A 21,199-nucleotide genomic window follows, 5' to 3' on the forward strand; every position below is an offset into this window, starting at 1 on the left:
CAGGGCTCCTGAGAGAACTGGCAGTGTTCAGAGCTGGGATAGGGAGAGTACATGAAGAATTGGAGCTTCTTGTGCCCAAAATACAAGGGTAGACAATGCAGGGACATGTCTGTGCCCTGGCAGGAAGCACCCAGTGGACTGGGAGGGGCGTGAGGGGAAGGTGTAAAGTCCTTGCTTCAGTGTAGAGCTGCCTCAATTAGATGGAGCAGGGAGTGGGACGGAGAGCAGGTAGTGGACTTGGCTGAAAGCTGTGCTCCTTTTGCCCACCCGCACAGGTGCACAAAATAAGGGATGCCTCCTGACAATGAGCAGGGACAAGGTGCCAGTCAGGTCAGGAGAGCAAAGAGGCGGTGTGCTGGGGAAGGGGAGAGTGATAGGGTCACTGAGGGTTGGTGCCCTGGTTTAATGGAGACTAGTGGATATCAGGGTGCAGGCCTGCAGGAAATGGGGCACTGGGCTTGATTTGGAGAGGCGGACAGGGTGGTTGGCAAGGGGTGGAAAGGGGAGCCAGGGACCCAGGCTCTTGCTGTTAAGATGAGGGAGAGGTGTTGGAATAGGGAGTTTCTGAGGACGCTTGGTCCTTCTTGACAGCCTTCCTTTCCCACCTGGGTTTTCGAACACAGCTGTCCACTCCAGCCCCGGCTGCCGCGCGCAAGGAGCCTCGGGCCCCACCCGGCCCTGCAGCGCTGCGGCCCACGCCCTCCAGGCCTGCCTTCCGGGCTGGACCCGTGAGCGGAGTCCAGTGGCTAAATCCCTGCAGGTTCACCGCCTGCCGGCCCAGGCGGCCGGGCACAGGAACCAAGCCCGCTTTCTGGGCACCCGCAGGCCTTGGGTGGGTCCCGCGGCCGCCGGCGTCGCGAGGCAGACATTAAAGCGGGTCTGGGGGCGTCACTTCTGGACGCCTGGGCTCGGCCGCCGGGGCTCCTTTAAGCCGCTCGCGCACGCGCAGGCCGGGGGCGGGGGGCGGGAAAGAGGAGGTGCAGCGTGCGCGCGCCCGGCGGCCGTGCGCAGTGACGCGACGTGGGGTTTCCCGAGGCTGCGGGCAGGGGCCGCCGCGCCCATCTCGATGGCTGGAGGCGTCTGAGGGGCGGACGGCGGCGGCGGCGGGCGCGGGCGGCGAGGGCAGCGGGCCGGGACTGGAGCAGCCGCCGCGCGGACCCGACCAGCCTCGCCGGCTCCTGCCCGCAGGCCGCGAGCGCGACGACCAGGCGGCGGCGTGGGCGCGTCAGGCCGGGTGAGGGCGAGGTGAGCGCAGCCGCCGAGGCCCGACCGCCCTAGGCCTGTCCGCGGCCCCTAGCCCCGTCCCAGACCCCGAGTCCCTCTTCGTGGCTACCCCGGCGGGGCCTGCCTGCCTCCCGCCTCGGGGGTCGCCCCCCGCCCGGCCCATCCCCGCCCCCACCCTCCCCGCCCCCACCCGCGTCTTCCTGCCCCGCCCGGGTGGGGCCAACGGGGACCAAACGGGGACGGACGACCCCTGGGGCGGGCGGCGACCCTACGGGGGTCGAGAGGTGGCCGGGAACCAGGGATAGAGGCTGGGGGCCGAGGGCTAGAGCCGGCCAGGGCCAGGGTCGGAGCGCGGGCTGGGCGCGCAGCGGGCGCTTCCTCCCGCGGCTGGAGGCGAGGGGGACCCCAGATGCGCGGGGCGGGGTCTCGGGGGTGTCGCCGCGGAGCCGGAGTGGGGCGGCGTGCGCGGGGGGCCGGGCGTGCCGCGGGCACAAAGGCCGAGTCCCGGAGCCCGTGCCGCGCCGGACGCGTCTTCCTGCAGGGCATGGGACGGCGGCGGGCGGGAGCGGGCGGCGGCCTGGAGCTGGACTAAGCGGTACGCTGGAAGCAGGTCCCTCGGGGTCGGTCCCCGCACTACGGATCTCTTGCAAACGTCCTGTGCCGGGTCCGTGCCGTCGGCCTTGGACCACCCTGAACCCAACCACCTGGCGACCCCAGCGCGCGCGAATGAATGGGCGCCGCGTCCGGCCGCCGCGACAAGATGGCGATGCGCGCCTTTGTCAGCCGGGGCCGCGCCGCCCTCGGGCCGGGCGGAAGACAAAGGCTGGGGTCTTGGCGCCCGCGGCCTGGGCTGACACAGAACGGCCGGGTCCGGCCGCCCAGGCCGCGGGCGGAGGCGCTGGGGCCGGGGCGCGCGAGAAGTGGTGCCCGCCGGAAATCCCGGAGGGGAAGCGTAGCCTTGCCCTTCTCCACAGCCCCTCCGGTGCTCGTCGGCAGCTGATACTTGGCTTTGGACCCCGTGGGGTCCAAAAAAACATTTTTCAGGCCGTTCAGGAGGCACGCTTACCGTTAAAAAGTAGCCACAATTCAAGTGCTTAATTCACCTTTACCGAGGCTTTCTAGTTATGGCTGTGGCATTCATTGGCCAAAGGAAAACAGGGGGTGTCAGAATTTTCACTTGGAGTTAGTGGCATTTACAGCCAAGAAGCACATTGCTGGGCTTACGGGTAAACAACTTAGAGGGTTCTGTGTAACTGGTAATGTTAGTTTGGTGGTTCTTGTGTATTTTTATGTTGCGATCTGATAGCACTAATCTCAAGTAATATTTGGTGTTAAGCAGTTGCTTATGAGATCGATTATTAGCGAAGAAAATACGCTTCATGATTGATTAGCAAATAAATGTGGCATTAGTTTTGTGAAATTTCCAGTCTTCTCTAGGGACTGAATAATGTCTTTAGAGCAAATATTATTGATAAAAGTTTCTACATAGGTTCTGACTTCAAGCTATTGTTTGAGAAGAGGAGTCTTTATTTCACTATAAACCTAAAAATAAGGGTTTTAGTTTACATGCTAAGATGTAGTCTCTTCTGGATTCTTCCGGGAGGTACATATTGCAAAAAAGAAAGTGAACAAGCAGTTCCCTTTTTGCATTCTTACTGACACTGTGTACATGACCATGGATGGATCTGGTGCCACCAGTGTGGAGACAGGTCTGCCAGCCTCCAGACAGCAGAACTGGGTGGCAGCTTCTGGCTTGATTTAACATACGGCAGACCTTCCTGCCAATTAGAGTCGTCTAGAAATGGGGTGCACTTGGGAGGACTGGGGACTGGTCTCCCAGGGTCCTGTAGGGAGAGGCTGGCCTGCAGTGTCCTGGCTATGCTTTATTTCACAGGCACCGCAAGTCTGTCTTACAAGGTAAGTCTCTGGAAAGTCAGTCAACGTTTTCTGGTTGAACCTGTGCAGCTCTCTCAGCCTGCATGGTTGTTGCCCAGTGTCACACTCCTGGGCCTGCTGAGACCCTTTCAAGTGTGGTATTATACAGGAAATTGTTAGAACAGGCAACTTTAATTCCTAATTGATGCTGTCTTATATGAACACATCCACTGGACAAAAGCAACTCCTCCTGTGTAGTACCTGAGTTTACAACACGGCTATGTCTGTCTCGTTAGATGAATACTAAGCGCGGTGCCCTTTAGTGACGCTACTGGGGTTTGAACTCAGGGCCTGGAGCTTGTTGGGCAGGGGCTCTACTACATGAGCCTTATACCAAAGATTTCTTTTTTTTTTTTTTTTTTTGATGGTATTGGGGTTTGAACTCATGCTTGCCTGGGCACACTGCCACTTGAGCTATATCCCCAGACCTTAGTGACACTTTACAAAGGGTTTTTTTTTTTTTTTTTTTTTTTTCCCTTTGGTCAGACTGGGTTTTTGAATTCGGGGGGCGGGGGGGGTTGTACTTACAAAATAGGCGCTCTGTCACTTGAACCACCATCAATCCATTTTGCTCTGGTTATTTTGGAGATAGAGGTCTCAGGAACTATTTGCTGGGGTCAAACTACTAATCCTCCCAATTTTAGCCTCCCAAGTAGCTAGGATTATAGATATGAGACGCCTTTTTTTTTTTTCTTTTTTTTTGAGTAGACCTCTTTTCACATCTTTTTCATACCTAGTGAGTTTCACTTAAAAGCTTGTGTCATTCAGATACATTTATATTGGTCACTTGAGAAATGGATTGGCTTTATGAGGAGGTGATTAATCTCTCAAAGAAGGTGGTGTACTATCAGAAGTACCAAAGTTTCTTTATATTTTACTTTTCTAAATTTTTTTATCTGTTATTACTGGTTTTATTGGAAAGTTACGGCTTTAAAAATAGCTTTGAGAAAGGGATGAAAAAAGTTCCAGGTGTCTCTAGACTTAACCTACCATCAGTTGGCTTTGTAGCTAATACTTTAATGAATAACATTGCTTTTATTTTAGAAGTGCAGTATTGGCATTTATTATAGTTTTTTCATTGGATTGTTTTTCTCTGCTCAAGCGATTTGGCTCATGTCAGTCTCTAAATTGGATTAAATTCTTACTGTATGTGGACTTTGGCTTTAGCATTAGTGGATTGGTAATAGATACTCTCAATTTTATTGTCTGGACTTGACCATATGGCATGTCATGTTATTTTGAAACCCCTACTTAGTGTAAGTCTCTTAAGACACTCAACAAAAATTTTTAGAATGTTCTTAAGCCTGGATTAAATTCTGACTTCACTTTGGTTTTTGTTGTTGTTGTTTTGAGATGGGCCTTGCTGTTTTCACCTAGGCCAATCTTGAACTCCTGAAATCTTCTTGCCTCAGCTTCCTGAATGGTGGGACTACAGAACTGCATTTGTTGATAAGAGTGTTTGTAGAAATTATGAAGAAAAGTTCAGAAAAATGGTTGGTTTAGGGAACATGAAATGAGGGATAAAAGAACAAATTTAAATTGAAACAAATAATTTACAAAACTAAAATGTTTAACAGTGATGAGAAATAGTTCAAATGCATTGTGTGGGGTATGTAAATGCACATGTGTATATAAAGATCCGACATCACTTTAACTGTTCTGGAAAAGAAATGGGGGACCATCCCTGTTTAAAAATGTAGACACTGTGGAGTTGGTCAGTGGATGAGTCGACTGGTAAACGCTCTTCCTTTTAACTTCCTGTTCTTGTGCAGTACTACCTTTAAGAGCCATGGTGATCACTGGAAATTACTGCTGGTTTCCAGTGATAGAAAAGCTTTCTGTTTTATAGATCACAGTTGCTTTCTTTTTTAAAGCGTTAAGAAGAGTATTCCCTGGCTTGTCTTCTTAAATTAGAATTCTGAGGGAGCCATTTCTAAAAGCTTACTGACTGAAAAGACCACTGTTATCTAAGGTAAATTCTTAGGATTATTCAGTTGAATTAATTTTGCTATTGATAAAAGGTTATTATGAGTTAGTAACTAGTTGCGCCAAGCTTAATTTTTTTATCAGGTTGGTGGCGTGACTGAATGGCAGAGCACCTGCCTAGCAAGCATGCGGCCCTGAGTTCAAACCCCAGTAACGTAAAAAATCAAAAAAGCATTTTATCAGTGTATGTATTAACTTCTTAGCCCATGAGAGTTAAGAGTTCTACATGTAACTAACTGCATGATTGTTTTCTAACTCAGTCCTGTGGCCATTGTGACTTCCAACTACATGTCTAAATGTTGTAGTTATGATAAAGCTTAAAAAAATTCTGGACACTTTCTAATTGATGAGTGTCAAAGCCTGAAGTAGGTTTCAAAAGTCTGTTCTAGGAATTGGAACTATTTCCTAAATTCCAGGGAGTGTGGGGGGGAGAGAAATGCATTCGTTTTCCAAAAGAATTATCACTGAATTAGAATTGAGTTCTGTCACTTAACTCGCTATGTTGGAACTTCATTGTGTTATCTATCACAGCCTCCTGAGAAGGGTTGGTGTATTAATGGGTTGACCACGTGTAAAGCACTCAGAACAAGTGCACTGTGTAAGCATTACTAGCGGTTAGTTAGTGGCCTCGTTTTGTAAGTTTCTAACTATAATGCTCAGTCCTGTTATAAGAAGACAAGTTACTGGGTGATCTGGGTTTTTCTTCCTCTTGATTCCATAGGAATATGTTAATTCAGGGTGTGGGATACACGTATCAGTTGTCTTTCTCCTGAATATCTTGAATCTTGTCTTCATTTTTTATTTTTGAAAGCCTTTTTTCCCCGTTTTGGTGGTACTGGGGCTTAATCTTGCTTTTGAGGCAGGCACTCTAGCACTTCAGCCACTCTGCCAGTCCATTTGAAAGCCTTTCTTTACGTTGATAGGACAGTCTTAAACCTGTACCTCATATTGAAAACTGTCCAAGTTTATGTTTTTGTTTTTGCTTTTTTTTTTTTGGTGGGGGAGGATATACTCAGGGCCTTGCACTTGTTAAGCAGGCACTCTACCACTTCAGTTATGCCCCCAACTCCCCTTTTAAAAAAAAAAAGAATCTTTCTCCCCTTGTGAGTGATGATGCTGATTTTTGGATTTCACATGTTTACTCAGCATCTTCTTTGTTGTTGTTTTTATTTCTTGGGTTTTTTGGGTTTTTTTTTTTTGAACTCTGGACATCATACGTCCTAGGCAGGCGCTCTACCACCTAAGGTACTCAGCCAGCCCTTTAGCATCTTCTTTGCTGGTTGCCAAAGACAAAATTGTGGTAAGCCAGATATGGGCCAGAACCTTTTGGAGTTTATGGTTTAATAATGGGGAGCCTGACAGTTGGGACAGTGGAAGGCAGTGGTTCTCAAGGATACTTACCCTGTTGTAAACTTTGGTGAAGGCTTCTCTGAAAAAAGTTTAAGTTGAGACCTGAACGGGGTCTGTCTGGAAGCCAAGAGGGAACAGGGAGGAGGATTTGGTGTGAGTATTTTTCATGCAGCAACCACTGTTCCCCATCACTCCCTTTGTCTCCAGCACCCAGAATAGTGTCTGGCGAGTAATAGGCACTCAATTAATTATTTATTCAATGAACAAGAGATAGCTCATCCAGGGACGGAAATTCCCCAGAGAGAAGTGGATGCAGAGAGATCAGAGCCTTGGTAAAAAATGTGAACTTTCATTTGGAGGGCTCCAGTAGGCCTTTGAAGGGTTTTTAAGGAGATTGACTTCATGGAGACCAGAGAAGGGAGGAGTATACTGGTCAGGGTTTCAGCTGGCATGGAGAGGAAGGGTAAAAAGCTGGTGACTGAGAAGGAGCTTTGTGGTTGCATGGGAAAGGAGGATAAGGAAGGCCTAAGTCCAGGTTTCTTTTCTGGGTTCCTGTAGGGCAGAGAATGAGTTTGGCTTGCGCATGCTGGGTTGGAGGCCATTGCGTGCTCATGTTCTGCATCCAGGGTACATACAGAAAACCTTGCACTTTCTCCTCCTCCTGGAAGACTCTTCTCCTAGGTGTGTTTGCACAGTTCACTCCCTCCATTCAGTCTTTGTTCTGTAAGCCCTGTTCACTGGCATTTCTCTGACCTCACTAACCACCATTTTATGATACTGACCTTCCCACTAGTTCTAAGCATGGGAAGAAAGGTACTTGGATTCACTGCAGCATCAGCAGGGTGCCCAGTAAAAATTTGTTGATTCAGTGTCTTTTTGTACATGAGGATGTGAGGCTCTGGAGGAGAGGTCTGAATGGAGGAGGCCTGTGGAAGTCATTAACATTTAGTTGGTGATTGGAGTCCTGGAAGCAGTGATCACTTAGAGCAATGGTTCCCAGGGTGTGATCCATGGACTTTTGGAGGTTCTTGAAACCCTTTGACGGGTCCATTGGATTGAAAATATGCATAAGACTTTTCTTTGTGTTGGCATTTGCACTGATGGTAGATAAAACTGCTAGCTCCTTACACAGCTCAAAACTGGCACCAAAGCACTGGTCACATTGCCACAGCACTTTACCATGAACCTGCAGTTCAAGAAAATCCCACCAATCTGACATCCTTGATGAAGCAACAGAAATTGATTCTATTATACCAAAACCCTGGAATGCCTGTCTCCACTATTCTGTGATAGAACAGAAGTAGGCATGACACACACAGGCAACTCTGCTGCCGTGTTGGAGAACAGTGGCTATTTAGATGTGGATACTGGCAGATATTTTCTCAAAAATGAACAAAGTGAACCAGATACCTAAAATAACCGCAATATTGTTGGCGATAACAAAATAGGAGCTTTCAAACAAAATTCAGAATTTTGGAAAACTTGGTCCTGCTACCATGAGCTTGATAGGCAGATTCCCAGAATTTAGAATCTTTTCCTCCTCCACTGTTAGGGATAGAAGGTAGAGAAGTACTCTACCACTGAGCTACAACCCCCAGCCCTGAAGACCTTTTTTACGAGGTAAAAAGGTAAAACATTGCATGCTAATGAAGTGTTTTTAGTATTATCTGATGAAACGTGTCAACATTCCAAAGATCTGCTTATCTCAGTGAACTTACATTTTCCAAATGGCCTGCACATGATGCTACAAACTCACAGTTAGTAAAAGATCCCTTCACAGCATAAGAATAGAGTAAAATCAGTGAAGTTTGATTTAACGGTTTGATCAAGTATCACAGTTTCATATTCTACATTAGAACTACCTTTTAAGAAACTGCTGCTGCTGCCAGGCACTGGTGGCTCATGTCTGTAATCCTAGCTACTCAGGAGGCAGAGATCAGGAGGATTGCAGTTCGAGCCCAGCTCAGGCAAATAGTTTGCAGGACCCTATTTTGAAAATACTCAACACAAAAAAGGGCTGGCGGAGTGGGTTAATTGGTAGAGGGCCTGCTTAACAAGCAGGAAGCCTTGACTGAGTTCAAACCTCAGTACTGCCAAAAAAAAAAAAAGAAAAGAAAAGAAAACTCCCCAAAATCTTACTGATTTTTGAGTTGTAGTATAGTATCAAAGAAGAATATCCACATTTATTTGAAAAGGCTGTAAAGATACTTTTTTTTTCCCCAGCTACCTGTGCAAGGCTGAGATTTCCTATTAGACATCGACCAAAACCATATTGCAACTGAGTACAGAAACAGGATGAGAATTCATCTCTCTTCTGTTTACAAAGATGATAAAAAGATGAGTTAAAACCTAAAATACAGCTTCTCATCAAATTGTTTTTCTTAGAAAATAGTGATTACTTTTAATTAAAATTTTATTTTTGGTAACATGTAATGGGCTGGTTATTGCCAAGTGATTTAATAAACATTTAAAAAAGAAACCCTGGTATCATCAAAAAAAAAGCATAAAATTAAAAAAAGGGAAGGAGCTGACATCCTCTTAAAAAAGAAAAATGCTGAGCACTGGTGGCTCACACCTGTAATCCTAGCTGCTCAGGAGGCAGAGATCCTTGGGTCTAGGATCTAGGATCAGAGCCAGCCCTGGGCAAATAGTTCGCCCGACCTTACCTTGAAAAAAAAAAAAAAATCCATCTTTTAAAAAAAGGGCTGGTGAAGTGGCAGTAGGAGCGCCTGCCTTACAAATGTGAGGTCCTGAGTTCAAACCTCAGTGCCAAACAAAAAACAAAAAACTTCCCAGTCTTTAAATTTACTAATATAGTAAATACCAGTAGATCTAACAAAACCCCTGGGGTTCTCAGTTATTGAGAGTGTAAAGGGGGCCTGAGACCAAGTTATCTGAACCGCTCAGACATGAAGTTAAGCTCAGAGCACATCAGAGACTAGAGGTCCTCAGCTGGAACCAAACACCCAATCCAGCCTTTATGTCCTGCCCCTGACCCACATGCAGCACTGCAGGACCACCTTTTCCAGGGGAGGAGGAAAACCCAGAGATTCTACAGAGGTTGTAGGTTAAGAGGAGTGGAAGAAGTGGAGGGACAGCACTGAGGGTAACGGGCAGAGGAAGAGGAGCTCACAAAGCAGTGACCAGAAGTTGGAAGAGTACCACAGAAGGAATCCTTTGAGAGCACGGAGAATGGTCACAAGTGACACATCTGGAAATAGATGGAGCCTTCAGTGGCAGAGGAGACTCCTGAGGACTGATGAGTGAGAGTGGAGTGAGGAGTCTTTGAAAGAGGGGTTGTAGGGGCATGGTGAGGGAGGCCAGTCTCTGCTGATTTCTCAGGAAGGTGGCTGCAAATGGGAAGAGGTGGGATATCTTTAGTAAGATGCATGTCAACTCTGATCTGTGCCAGACAGGGGCTGGTTAAGGGGTAGTAATTGCTGCCCTGCCCTAGTGGAGAGGGTCCTTTATTACCATGAAAGGACTAGGCTGTGCTAGAAAGACTGTAGGCAGGCCACAGGGATTGCTGGTGTTCACACTTTAAAAAGAGTAGAGACATTTGAGCTAAGTCCTGGAAAACTAGTGCTAATTCCCATGTGGCATAGATATTACATAATGTGTGTTGGAGAGATACAGCACATTTCCCTGTTGAAATAAATTTCTTTAGACCTAGTCCCTCTGCCTGACACTCCCTGGGCAGCAGATGAATTTGGTTTTTCCCTGGTCGTGATAACAGTGCTATTAATGCATGTTGGATGCTGTATGTACTGAGAACTGGGTGATCTTACTTTGAGATCCTTGCATGGCCATTGAGGCAGTCACTCTCAGTAGCCCCATTTTAGAGATGTGTAAAATTAGCCAGGTGTCAGTGCAATGCATCCCAGGTCTGAACTTGAGTGTTAGATCATTTGCTCTAGAGCCTATGCTCTTGGTTATGACCATTGTAGACCTTCTACCATGAGCTCTTCCGTACTCTTCTCATAAGACTCAATGCCTACATCTGCCACCTTCATGTTATATTGAAGGGAAGATTCTTTGACTTAGAAGTATATTTACCAACGATTTTATATGGAGTTCTTTAGGAGCTCCGTCTGTTCTACCTTTAAACATGACAGGTGTTATATAACTTAACCCCCAGTTGGTACTGGTGTCTTTTTTAGCTGCTGTTCTTATTTTTTTCTTTTAAAGTTAGGCATTCTATTTCCTTTACCTCATTTCTCCACCATCCAGCCTGTCCCCATTCTTTGGGGAATGAATCTTGCTCTGTTCTTAACTTTAGCATTTTAGTAATAAATGTTTAATATGTTTATTGTAGAAAATTCAGAACATAACAAAGTTCATAATCTCCTTATAAGGAAATAACTACAGAAGATTGTTACATTTTCTTTTTGTTGTTGTTGTTTGTTTATTTTTGGTGATACTGGTGTTTGAACTCAGGGCTTCATGCTTACTAGGCAGGCACTAGTGAGCCACTCCACCAGCCTTGTGTGTGTGTGTGTTTGTTGAGTATTTTTGAGATAGGGTCTCGTGAACTGTTTGCCCAGGTTGGCCTCAAACCTTGATCCTCTTGTTCTCTGCTAGGATCACAGTCGTGAGCTGCCAGTGTCTGGCTTTGTTACATTTTCTTTTAGTCTTTACTATTGGTTATACACGTGTGTTGAGATTAGGGATCACACTGTATATATAGATTTTTAAAATTCTGATTTTTCTACTTTGCTGTTACATGTTAAGTGTATTTCCCAATGTCACTCATGCCTGAAAACATGATTAGCAACTACGTAATTATGGGTTGTTTCTTTTCCCCATAATTCAGCCATGGCCATCTGTTGGATCTCCTGGTTCTGCCAGTTCTACCTCAGTTTTCTCATTTGATAGGCATTGTGAAGATTCAGTGAGAGGGTATAGATAAAATGCATAGCCTCATGCTTAGCAGGCATTGGGAACATCCACTTCCATGGCCACTGTGGATGGTGTTTCAGTCCTCTGCCTTCCTCCTCTCCTGAGATGCCTCCCCAAGCCCTGCTGGGTTCTTCAGTGTTACAGTATTCCTTTCCTGCAGCTACAGTAACAAATGGTCACTCAAGGTGGCGTAAGTCAGATTTGTAGAACTGCTCTCAGCGTTCTGGAAGGTAGAAGCCTGAAGGTGCAGGCATGGGCATGCTGCTTCCCAAGGCTCCAGGCTCCTGATTTCTTTTCTTTCTTTTTTTTTAATGCCGTAGATTGAGCCCAGGACCTCAAGACCTCAAGCATGCTTGGGACATGCTTTTTTTTTTTTGCGGTGCTGGACTTGAATTTAGGGCCTACATCTTGAGCCACACCAGCCCTTTTTATGTTGAGTTTTTTTCAAGATAGGGTCTCACCAACTGTGTGCCTGGGCTGACTTTGAATCACGATTCTCCTGAGTTATACTGCCTCCTGAGTAGCTAGGATAACACTGAGCTACACCACCTGCTTTGTTCCTTACCTCTTTCTCAATTCTGATGATTGCCAGCAATTCTTGTTTAGTGACTTGTAGCTGCATCAGTCCAGTTTTCTGAGTCTTGTCTTCATCTGGCCGTCTCTCTGTGTATCTGCTCTTCTTAGAAGGACACTAGTCAGTGGGGTAAGGCCCATCCTAATCCAGTGTCACCTCATTTTAGTTTAATCACACTTGCAGAGATCTCTTTCCACATGAGGTTACATTTCAAGTTTGAGTTGGACTTGAGTTTTGGAGGGACAGTGTTCAACTCTACAGTTACCTAGTGCTTCAGCCTCAACCCATGTCTCCTTGTATACCTACCTTACTATTTCTCACGTCTTCACCTTCACTTTAAGGCCAGCCTTGTAAATGGAAGTATTAGTTGTAGATTGAAGAAACTAAAAGAAGCCTGCCGCAGATGGTTCATGCCTATGGGTCCTAGCTGCTTGGGAGGCTTGAGATTGGGAGGACCAGGTTCAGTCCTGGTAAATAGTTTGTAAGACCCCATCTTAAATAACCAGAGCAAAATTGATTGGAAGTGTGGTTCAAGTGAGCAGGAGAGGTTTCATGCATAGGTGAGATGCAAATTGAAAACAAACTAATAAGACTTATGGAAAAGGCAAATGTCTTACAGGGATATTTTTTTTTGGTGGGGGAGGGTTGGTATTTTGGGGTTTGAACTCAGGGCTTCACACTTGCTAGCAGGTGCTCTGCCACTTGAGCCCGAGCCTTAGCCTGATTCTGGTGGGTCGTTTTTTTGTTGTTGTTTTTTCAAAGTTATGGAATAGAATTGGTCTTTTCAGGTAAGTATGGAGTTGGACAGAATGCCTTGTCACCTTCACAGGAGTTCGGGGATGGCACAATCACACAGGGTGGGGGAAGAATCTTTGCCCGTTGATTTTCTGTTGTGCTCTCTGTCTGTGAGTAGGGCTGGTGTGAGGTAAGAGGACTCCCTGAGATGGCTGTTTTTCTGTTTTCAGTGCACTGTCTCTGCCTTGTACTCCATGGACCATTGCCATCTTGAAGAACTCTTCTCTGAGCTTCTGCCACCACAGTGCAGGCTCCTACTTCTCCTTCTGCCTTTTTGTTGCTGTTGTTTTTTGTGATACTGGGGTTTGAACTCGGGGCCTACACCTTGAGCCACTCTACCAGCCCTTTTTTTGTTTATTTTATTTTTTTATTTTTATTTTATTCATATGTGCATACATTGTTTGGGTCATTTCTCCCCCCTTCCCCCCGCCCCCTCCCTTACCCCCCTCATCGCCAGCCCTTTTTTTGTGATAGGTTTTTTCAAGATAGGGTCTTGTGAACTATGTGCCTGGGCTGGCTTCAGACTGCAGTCCGTCTGATCTCTGCCTCCTGAGTAGCTGGGATTACAGGCATGAGCCACTGGTGCCTGGGTCCTTCTGCCTTTTTTTTTTTTTCTCACACCGTGTCTCCCCATTCACAATGCAGACCAGGTACAGGGCATGGGCTGAGGTGTATAGGGGGCAGGTTTACTTTCCTTTTTCTTTCTATTTAGTCAGTGTCAGAACGTAGCCTGTGTAAGCACCAGGAGTCACCTTCTGCCTTTTGTTTATGCTCAGTTTCCATGCAAGACACTGCTTGCCTGTTCTGCATGTCCTCTGGAGTTTCTTGGCTTTGAGTCCAGTATGTCCTCTTTCATTGAGCTCTGTGAAGGTGACAAGGAGTTCTGTCCAACTCCTGACCTCCACTCATCCATCCTCTGTCCAACTAATGTCTACAGTCTGTGTTCACTACTGGGTCATTCATCCTTTCAGTCTCACCTCCTTAGAGAAGACTTTTCCCTGTTGATCTGACCTCATCACTTGACCAGTTACTACCTTCATGGCACTTAGCCTAAATTGTGGGTCTCCCTGTCTTAATCTGCCCAACCCAGGCAGGTTGGAGGCTGGGGGCACACCAGTTAGGCTTTGGATGTGGTGGGTTCATTGTTCTTCAACCAGACTGACAGCATCCCTGAAGATTGTCTTTTAGTCTCCCTATACTACCTGCAATCCTGGGAGTTGGGGTTTTTAGGAGAATGTTCAGGTTAATCTGCAGAGTCAGAGTTGGGAACAGTGGTCTATGAGACCTAAATTTAAGAAGTTTTCCTGAAGACAGATAGGAGAGCTGTTGAAAAGGTTCCTGCTGCTGCCCCAGCAAGACATGGAAAGAGAGAAGCACTTTTGCAGGAAATGGAAGAGCAAGGAGAGTCTGTGTATAACACTGATGGGGAAGGCATTTAAAAAAAAAAAAAAAAACTGGCGTGTTCTCTTTCCTTAAATACGGGAACTGATAAATACACTTGACATACGAGCTAGGTGTGGCAGCACATGACTCTCATCCCAGCTGCTTAGGAGTCTGAGACAGGAGGGTCACTTTTTTTCTGGGTTTGAACTTAGGGCTTTACCACTTGAGCCACTTGCCAGCTCAGGAGATGCACTTTTTAAAAAATTTAAATTTAAGAGAATTTTCATCCCTCCTGTTGAGAAATGATAAGGAGAACATTTGAACCCTAGAGCTTATTTATTTTAAGGGAATTTTGTTTTGTTTTGGCTGTACTGGAGATTGAACTCAGCCTCTCCCATGCTTGATAAGCAGTCTACCACTGGGCTATACCTCCAGCTCTCTGCTTTTAGTTTATGTATTTTATACCCTATTCAATAGTAGAATGTTTTCAGTAATGGAAATGTTCTGTGGTCGTGTGTGGCTCTCGATCACTTGAAATGTGTCTAGTGTGACTGAGAAGCTGGCTTCCTAGCGTTAATAATTTTAATAAAATTAGGTTTAAAGAAACACCCCATGTGGGGCAGTCTTGTGAAAGCATCTGGGTCATGACTAAGAGAAACTGGAAAGATGTGGAAAATCTCAGATAAGGATATGAGTTTAGGAAATAACTTCTATTTAGCAGTCTTTGCACATCTACAATTAGGAACCTGCGCTGTTTTGTGCAAATTTAGTGGTATTTGTCAAAAGTAATATATACTTTAAACTAAAAAATAGTTTATACAGAATTAAAATTTTGCTAGTCAAATTTACTTTTAAATATTCTAACGTTAAAAAATACTACTTAAAGCATTTTGGGTTTGGCTAGTTTGTTTCTTTTGTGGGAGCAGAAGAAAGAAGACCTTATTGATAATTTTCACAGGAATAGGTAGAGGATACCATCAGTGTCTATTCTACTATCTTTTGGGAACTGGTGACCTAGATCAAAAGGAGAAGGGACAGAGAATGTCCCCTATTCTCCTATGCCAAGCTCTGTAAAGGAGAGCATGCATTCTGTTCTCATGCTTCAACTCTGCTGTTTGCTTGTGTGGTTGTCACAGCTTGGTTGTTTCACAAGGATGCTGCTCAACAACAAAGGATTGTCTGACCCAAGCCCTCAGCCATTCCTAAGTTGAGACTTGAATCCTGCAGTTCACAAAAACAGATAGCCAAGATTTTATCAGTTACATATTGGTGCATGACAAACTATCCCAAAACTTAGTGACTGAAACAGTGCCTGTTTGTTCACGGTTCTCCACATTGTCAGTGTGGGCAGGGCTCAGCTAGGAGTGTCTCTCTGGACTGTGATGCTGGTGAGCTTGCAGCCAGAGGGCAGGTAGTTTTGAACTGGGCCTCCCAGATGGCCTCACCCAGCTGTGTGTTTGGTCAGTGTAATGTGGCCTCTGCCTGGCCTCTCCAGCAGTCTAGTTCAGACCTGTTCCTACAGTGGCTGAGTTTCAAGAGAGCAGGAACAGGGTTGATAGGCTTCTTGAAGAAATGATTACTTCTAAGTGACTACTTAGAAGATAGTGTCATTTGTACTGCATTCTGCTGTGCAAGTTACAACCCCAGTCCAGACTGAGAGTAGGGAGGTAGACTCTGGGGTTGTTTGGAGGAGCTGCATAAGACTGGCCACTTTTGACCCACCACAGCCTTTTCTATAATATGACCTTAAAAACGCTTGTTTAAGAGCTGGGCATGGTGATGCAGCACACCTGTAATCCCAGCACTTTGAGGCTGAGGCAGGCAGGAAGATAGCGTGTTCAACTCTAACCTGGATTATGTAGAGAGTCCCTGACTCAAAAAAACAAAAACAAAAACCCAGACAAGCAAAGAGAATCAGTTGTTTAAGAGGTCTATTTAGTATTAAGGTCTGTGGAATGAATTCCAAAAAAATAAACTCAGGGCATCAATTTAGCAAATAATTTACCCAGCACTAACTTAGAGCAAGACATTGTGCTTGTTTACCTCATCTTTGGTTCTCTTGTGGGAGATGGTGCATTAGTGAATTAAGTCAATTTCAGACTGCATGATAATTGTGAGGTTCTAGGTGGAGAGAGGGCAGTTGGTTTGAGGTAACTGGGGAAGGTCTTTCTGAGCAAGCACCACCAGAAGGATGAGGTAAATGTGAGTTTTAAAAGATTGTTCAGCTTGGGAGTGAAGGATGGATTATTAGGTAGAAAAATAGAAGCAGTGGTCATTTAAAGGAGACTGTTGATAAGAATGACGTAGCTTGGCTTTTCTAAGAAACAACCTGGTTCTACTAGTGTTGCTGGTCCAAGGCCCAGAGAGTGGTGAGGAGAGCCCAGTCCATGTCCACAGGACTAAGCTAAAGCTAATAGAGGAACTGGGTGCAGCAGAGAGGAGATAACAGAAGGCTGGGGGCTGCTCATCTCTCTTAGGGTTTGCCTCATCATGACTTGTTTGTTGTGGGGGTGGGTGGTATTGGGGTTTGAACTCAGGGCCTTGTGCTTGCTAGGCTTGCACTGTACCACTTGAGCCACTCTGCCAGCCCTCATCATGACCTTTTAGATCAGCTGGTTTCACAGCCTCACATTTGTCTTCCTCGGTATGTTGCCTTTTCCAGTTAGCAATTTACTTGTGACAGGAAATGTGATACACCCATCTTTATTAACTTTCCTGAGGTTAAAGAGCAGTTTGAATATTTGAAATATACATTATTTATTTATTTATTGCAGTAATGAGGTTTGAACTCAGGGCCTTGAGACACTCTACCAGCCCTTTTTTGTGATAAAAGTTTTTTTGAGATAGGGTCTCTTGAACTGTTTTTACAGGCTGGCTTTGAACCTTGATTCTCCTGATCTCTGCCTCCTGAGTAGGATTACAGGCGTGAGCCACTGGTGCAAAATTTATTTTATGTCGGGGAGGTGGGCAGCACTGGTTGTCTTTTTATCAGACAGTAGCACCTTCTTGTAATTCAGCAACTCTTCTATGCACAATAGAAAATCTAATTTGGGTTGTAATACATATATACATGGAAATGTCACAGGGAAACACCCTGTATAGCTATCTTAAATAAAAATGTCCTTTTTTTCAAAAATGGAGAACAGGAAGGCAAAACAGGTTCTATCTGAGGGCTAGTACCAGTGGGAGGGGAAGGATATAAGGAAGGGTGTAGGAGGTGAACATGGTGGAAATACTGTACATTCTCATGTATGAAAGTGGAAAAATGAGACCTGTAGAAAGTATTCAAGAATGGGGGTGGGGGGTAAAGGGAGAATGATGGAGGCGTGAATTCAACTCTGATATCCTATAAGAACTTGTGTAAATGTCATACTGTACCCCCAGTACGACAATAATACAACAAAAATATAAGTTCCTGGTATCTGAGGCTTTGTATCCTCTGATCATGAGGTCCCCATTCCCCTCTGCCCCATAATGCAGAAAATTTTTATTGTCGCTGTATTTTGCTCTTGCGTGGCATATGGAGTCATTTTTTTCTGTATCCTCTCACTAGTTTTTGCATGAGAATGGATGCTATGAACTGGACACCTATGGCTCATGCCTGTAGTCTTAGCTACTTGGGAGACAGATCAGGAGGATCAGTGCTCGCAACCAGCCTGAGCAAATAGTTTTCGAGACCCTATATTGAAAATAACCAACAGAAGAAAGGACTGGCAGAGTTGCTCAAGTGGTAGAGCACCTGACTAGCAAGTGTGAGGCCCTGAGTTCAAACCCCAGTACAGCCAAAAAAAAAAGTATGCTATGGGTAATGTTATTGACAAAACAACTGCAGTCTAGTGATTTTAATAACAGTACTTTTCAGTAACACAGGATGGTAAAACTTGCCAATAACTCTTACGAAGTAATCTGAAAAACTGAGCCAAGTGGAATGGAGTCAGTCAGGCTATTATAGCTAATACAAATTAAAAGCCATGAAAAAAAGCACAGCACTCAAGATGCAGACAGTAGTGTGGAAAGTAGAATTTTACTCAAAAGTATGCATTTGTGGGGGAAAATCTTTTGTAAAGGTACTGGGTGTTTCCAAAATTTGGCTTAAAGACTGATAAGTTCATTTCCTGGGCTGCTGGAGTGCCAGGTTTATCTGGGGTGCAGATGTGCCTTGCATCTCACAAGCCAGGGAGGTGATGAGCAGGAGAGAGCAGCTGCTCATGCTGCTAGGGTGGCCACTGCTGGTTCTAAGACTGTTCAGGGTGCAGAATGGAAGCTACTATGGCCCACAAAGCTGTTGAGGGTAGTAATTATGAGTACTAGTAAAAAGGATGAAATCTGGCCAATTTCAGCACAGTGAGGGGAACTGGAGGTTATTATACCAAATGAAATAAGTGAGGTTTAGAAAGACAAGCAGGAATGACCTCACTCATGAGATGTAGGAAAGTTGATCTAATAGAAGTTGAGAACAGAGGTGGGGGACAAAGTTACAGAAGGCAGGAACAATGTGTTCTGATGTGCTGTTGTGCGGATAGGGTGACTACAGACTATAAGGAACTGTATGTTTCACAAAGCTGGAGGAAAGGCCTTTGAACATTTTTATCATGAAGCAATGATAACTTGTGGGGGTGCATATATATTGACCCTGATTTAAACATGCACATGTTATACATGTATGGAAACATCTCACATGATTCCCCATAAATATGTGTGATTTGATGTGTTTGTGTATCCTTTTTTTTTTTTTTGTGGTACTGGGGTTTGAATTCAGGCCTACACCTTGAGCCACTCCACCAGGGCCCCCCCCCCCTTTTTTTTTGTGATGGATTTTTTTTTTTTTGAGATAGGGTCTTGCAGAACTATTTGCCCGGGCTGGTTTTGAACCATGATCCTCCTGATGTCTACCTTCTAAGTAGCTAGGATTGCAGGCATGAGCCACTGGCTCCTGGCCATTTATTATTTTTATTTTTTTGGTGGTACTGGAGGGCTAAATCAGGACCCACGCTTGCCAGGCATGCACTCTACTACTTGAGCTTCTTCAAGAGCTCTGTGTATCAGTTTAAACATAAATTTAAATTTAAAAATACCAAGAAAGGATGTTGATTGTGACTATTTACCACCTACTGTGAGGTGGACACTATACCATGAGTCACAGATAGGTAGCCTGCCATCTCTTTGTATGGCCCACTAGCCTGGAACGGTTTTTGAAATGGTTGAAAAATAAAAACAATAGTGTTTTTTTTTTGACATGTACAATTTATGAAATTAAGTTTCTGGTGTCCTTAGATGAGTTTTATTGGAATGGAGTGGGCCTGTGGCTGCCTTTGTACTATAGCAGCTTTGAGTTGAGGTCTGCAACACCTAAGACAAGATATCCCTCCCCGCATGTTTCAGAAAAACCTGCTGTAAGCTGTGACCACTGGGTGTTCTCACCAGCAGAGGAGACCAGGCTGGGCCTGTTGGCTGTTTTCTTGGTGTGGCAGAACTGGAACTCAGATTACCTTTCTCACTCTGTCTTTTTTATTTTTTGTTTTTGTTTTTTTGAGACAGGGTCTCATTAAGGTCTTGTCCAGATTAGCCTTGAATTCACAATCCTGCTGCCTCAGCCTCCTGAGTGCTGGGATTATAGGTGTGCATCAAGTGTGCCTAGCCACCCCCTGTTATTTTTAAATCACTGCAGCACTGCCTGCCACGGAAAAACTTGTCTTCCTTTAAAAAAATTCCTGTGATCGGTTGTGTGTTAATACACATTAGTTTAATGATGGGGTACTCCACACATAGGAAGTATAGATAGGTTTTCTAAATTTTTCCAGTTTTAGGTCTCCTTTGGAATCTTACTGTGACACCTGATGTTTAGCCATCTACTTGATAGAAGTGCCTCAAGAGGAGAGGGCCTCTGGTGCATGTGCCGAAAGGGCCTGGTGAGGTCCTTGAGGATGGGGAGGAGTGTGGTCTGTGGGTAAGGTTCTCAGGTGGTGGATGGGGTGCAAGACCCCAGGACTTCACCACTGAGAGCTCAGCAATGAGAAAGGCACTTAGGTCTGCTCAGTGGGCCTGTCATTAAAGTTTAGGGCTTGCTCCAGGCAACTGCCTTGTGGCTCCCTAGCCAGCTTCCCCTGGGGCAGGAGGCTCTAAATCAGTCAGGTTTCCCTAAGTACTGCTTCAGTTGGCCTTCAGGTGCTACACTGCTTGCATGGCTGGTGTGTGTCACTTGTGCTTCATTTCTAGTTAGCACCCTCTTACAGTCAGCCTATTTGAAACACTGACACTCCTTTGATTGAAAAACTAATGTCCCATTCAGATGCTTTTTGACAGCCAAAGAGGGATAGTGACTGAGTTTTGGGGAACACTGGTTATCACAACTTGGGGGGTATGCCACTGGCACTGAGGGGGTGATGCTGAGGATGCTGCTTCATACCTGCAGTGCACAAGCCAGTGTCTCTCCACACACAGGAGGGTCTGGCTCCACGGCCAGCAAGGCCAAGTGAGGCATGCTTTCTCCTGCTTTTGTTTGTGTGGACCCAACTCATTATGATTTGAGTTCTGCTGCATTCCCTCCCCTCCCCCTCCCCGTGGCATTTCTTAGAGTCTCCCAACGGGTGATTCCTGTGTACTCCACTGAGCTCTCTTCATTTCTTATCTCTTGCTAGTCTTATTAGTTCTACTTCCATAAAGGTGGAGTGCTTTTTACCTGTGACTAGTAAATGAGGGAAACTGAGTGTTCCCACTTAGGCTGTGGTAATGTTCCAATTGGCCCCCGCAGGTGCACTCCCCTTGCAACAAAACAGACCCACTCCCCTGCCTCAAGGAGCTGGCTCTAGTACTGTGCTTTGGGGTGGGGGCTGGGTGTGGTGGTGCATGCCTGGAATCCCTGCATTTAGACTGAGGTGGGAGGATGGAGAATTTGAGGCCAGTCTACAATAGCAAAACCCTATCTCAAAACCAAACAAAAAACCCCAACAACACAAAACACTAAAATAATATTAGCATATTAAGAATGACAATTCACAGTTTTCCTCCTTAGCACTGAAAACGTACATCAGTGTGTATTTTTGAGATACGGAC

At 45.5% G+C, this 21,199-nt stretch overlaps 1 protein-coding gene and 1 non-coding gene across 6 annotated transcripts in view; one reads left to right on the forward strand and one right to left on the reverse strand.

The window, feature by feature from the left end:
* The first annotated feature begins 220 nt into the window (after window positions 1-220).
* Gnb1 (G protein subunit beta 1) overlaps window positions 221-21,199 on the forward strand; it is a 73,343-nt gene continuing 52,364 nt past the window's right edge. The window contains exon 1 of one of the 5 annotated variants that reach the window (XM_074081576.1): window positions 221-275. The gene's annotated coding sequence lies outside the window, so the exon portion shown is untranslated. Of the gene's footprint in view, window positions 331-810; window positions 833-1,093; window positions 1,246-21,199 lie in introns of those variants that run through there. The other 4 variants (XM_074081575.1, XM_074081577.1, XM_020171436.2 and 1 more) reach the window with 4 other exon arrangements.
* Window positions 13,384-13,514, reverse strand: LOC141425362 (small nucleolar RNA SNORA51). The gene has a single exon (XR_012450418.1). It is a non-coding gene; the product is annotated as a small nucleolar RNA SNORA51 (small nucleolar RNA).

The sequence above is a fragment of the Castor canadensis genome, chromosome 7 (genome assembly GCF_047511655.1).
Source record: "Castor canadensis chromosome 7, mCasCan1.hap1v2, whole genome shotgun sequence".
Classification (NCBI taxonomy): Eukaryota; Metazoa; Chordata; class Mammalia; order Rodentia; family Castoridae; genus Castor; species Castor canadensis.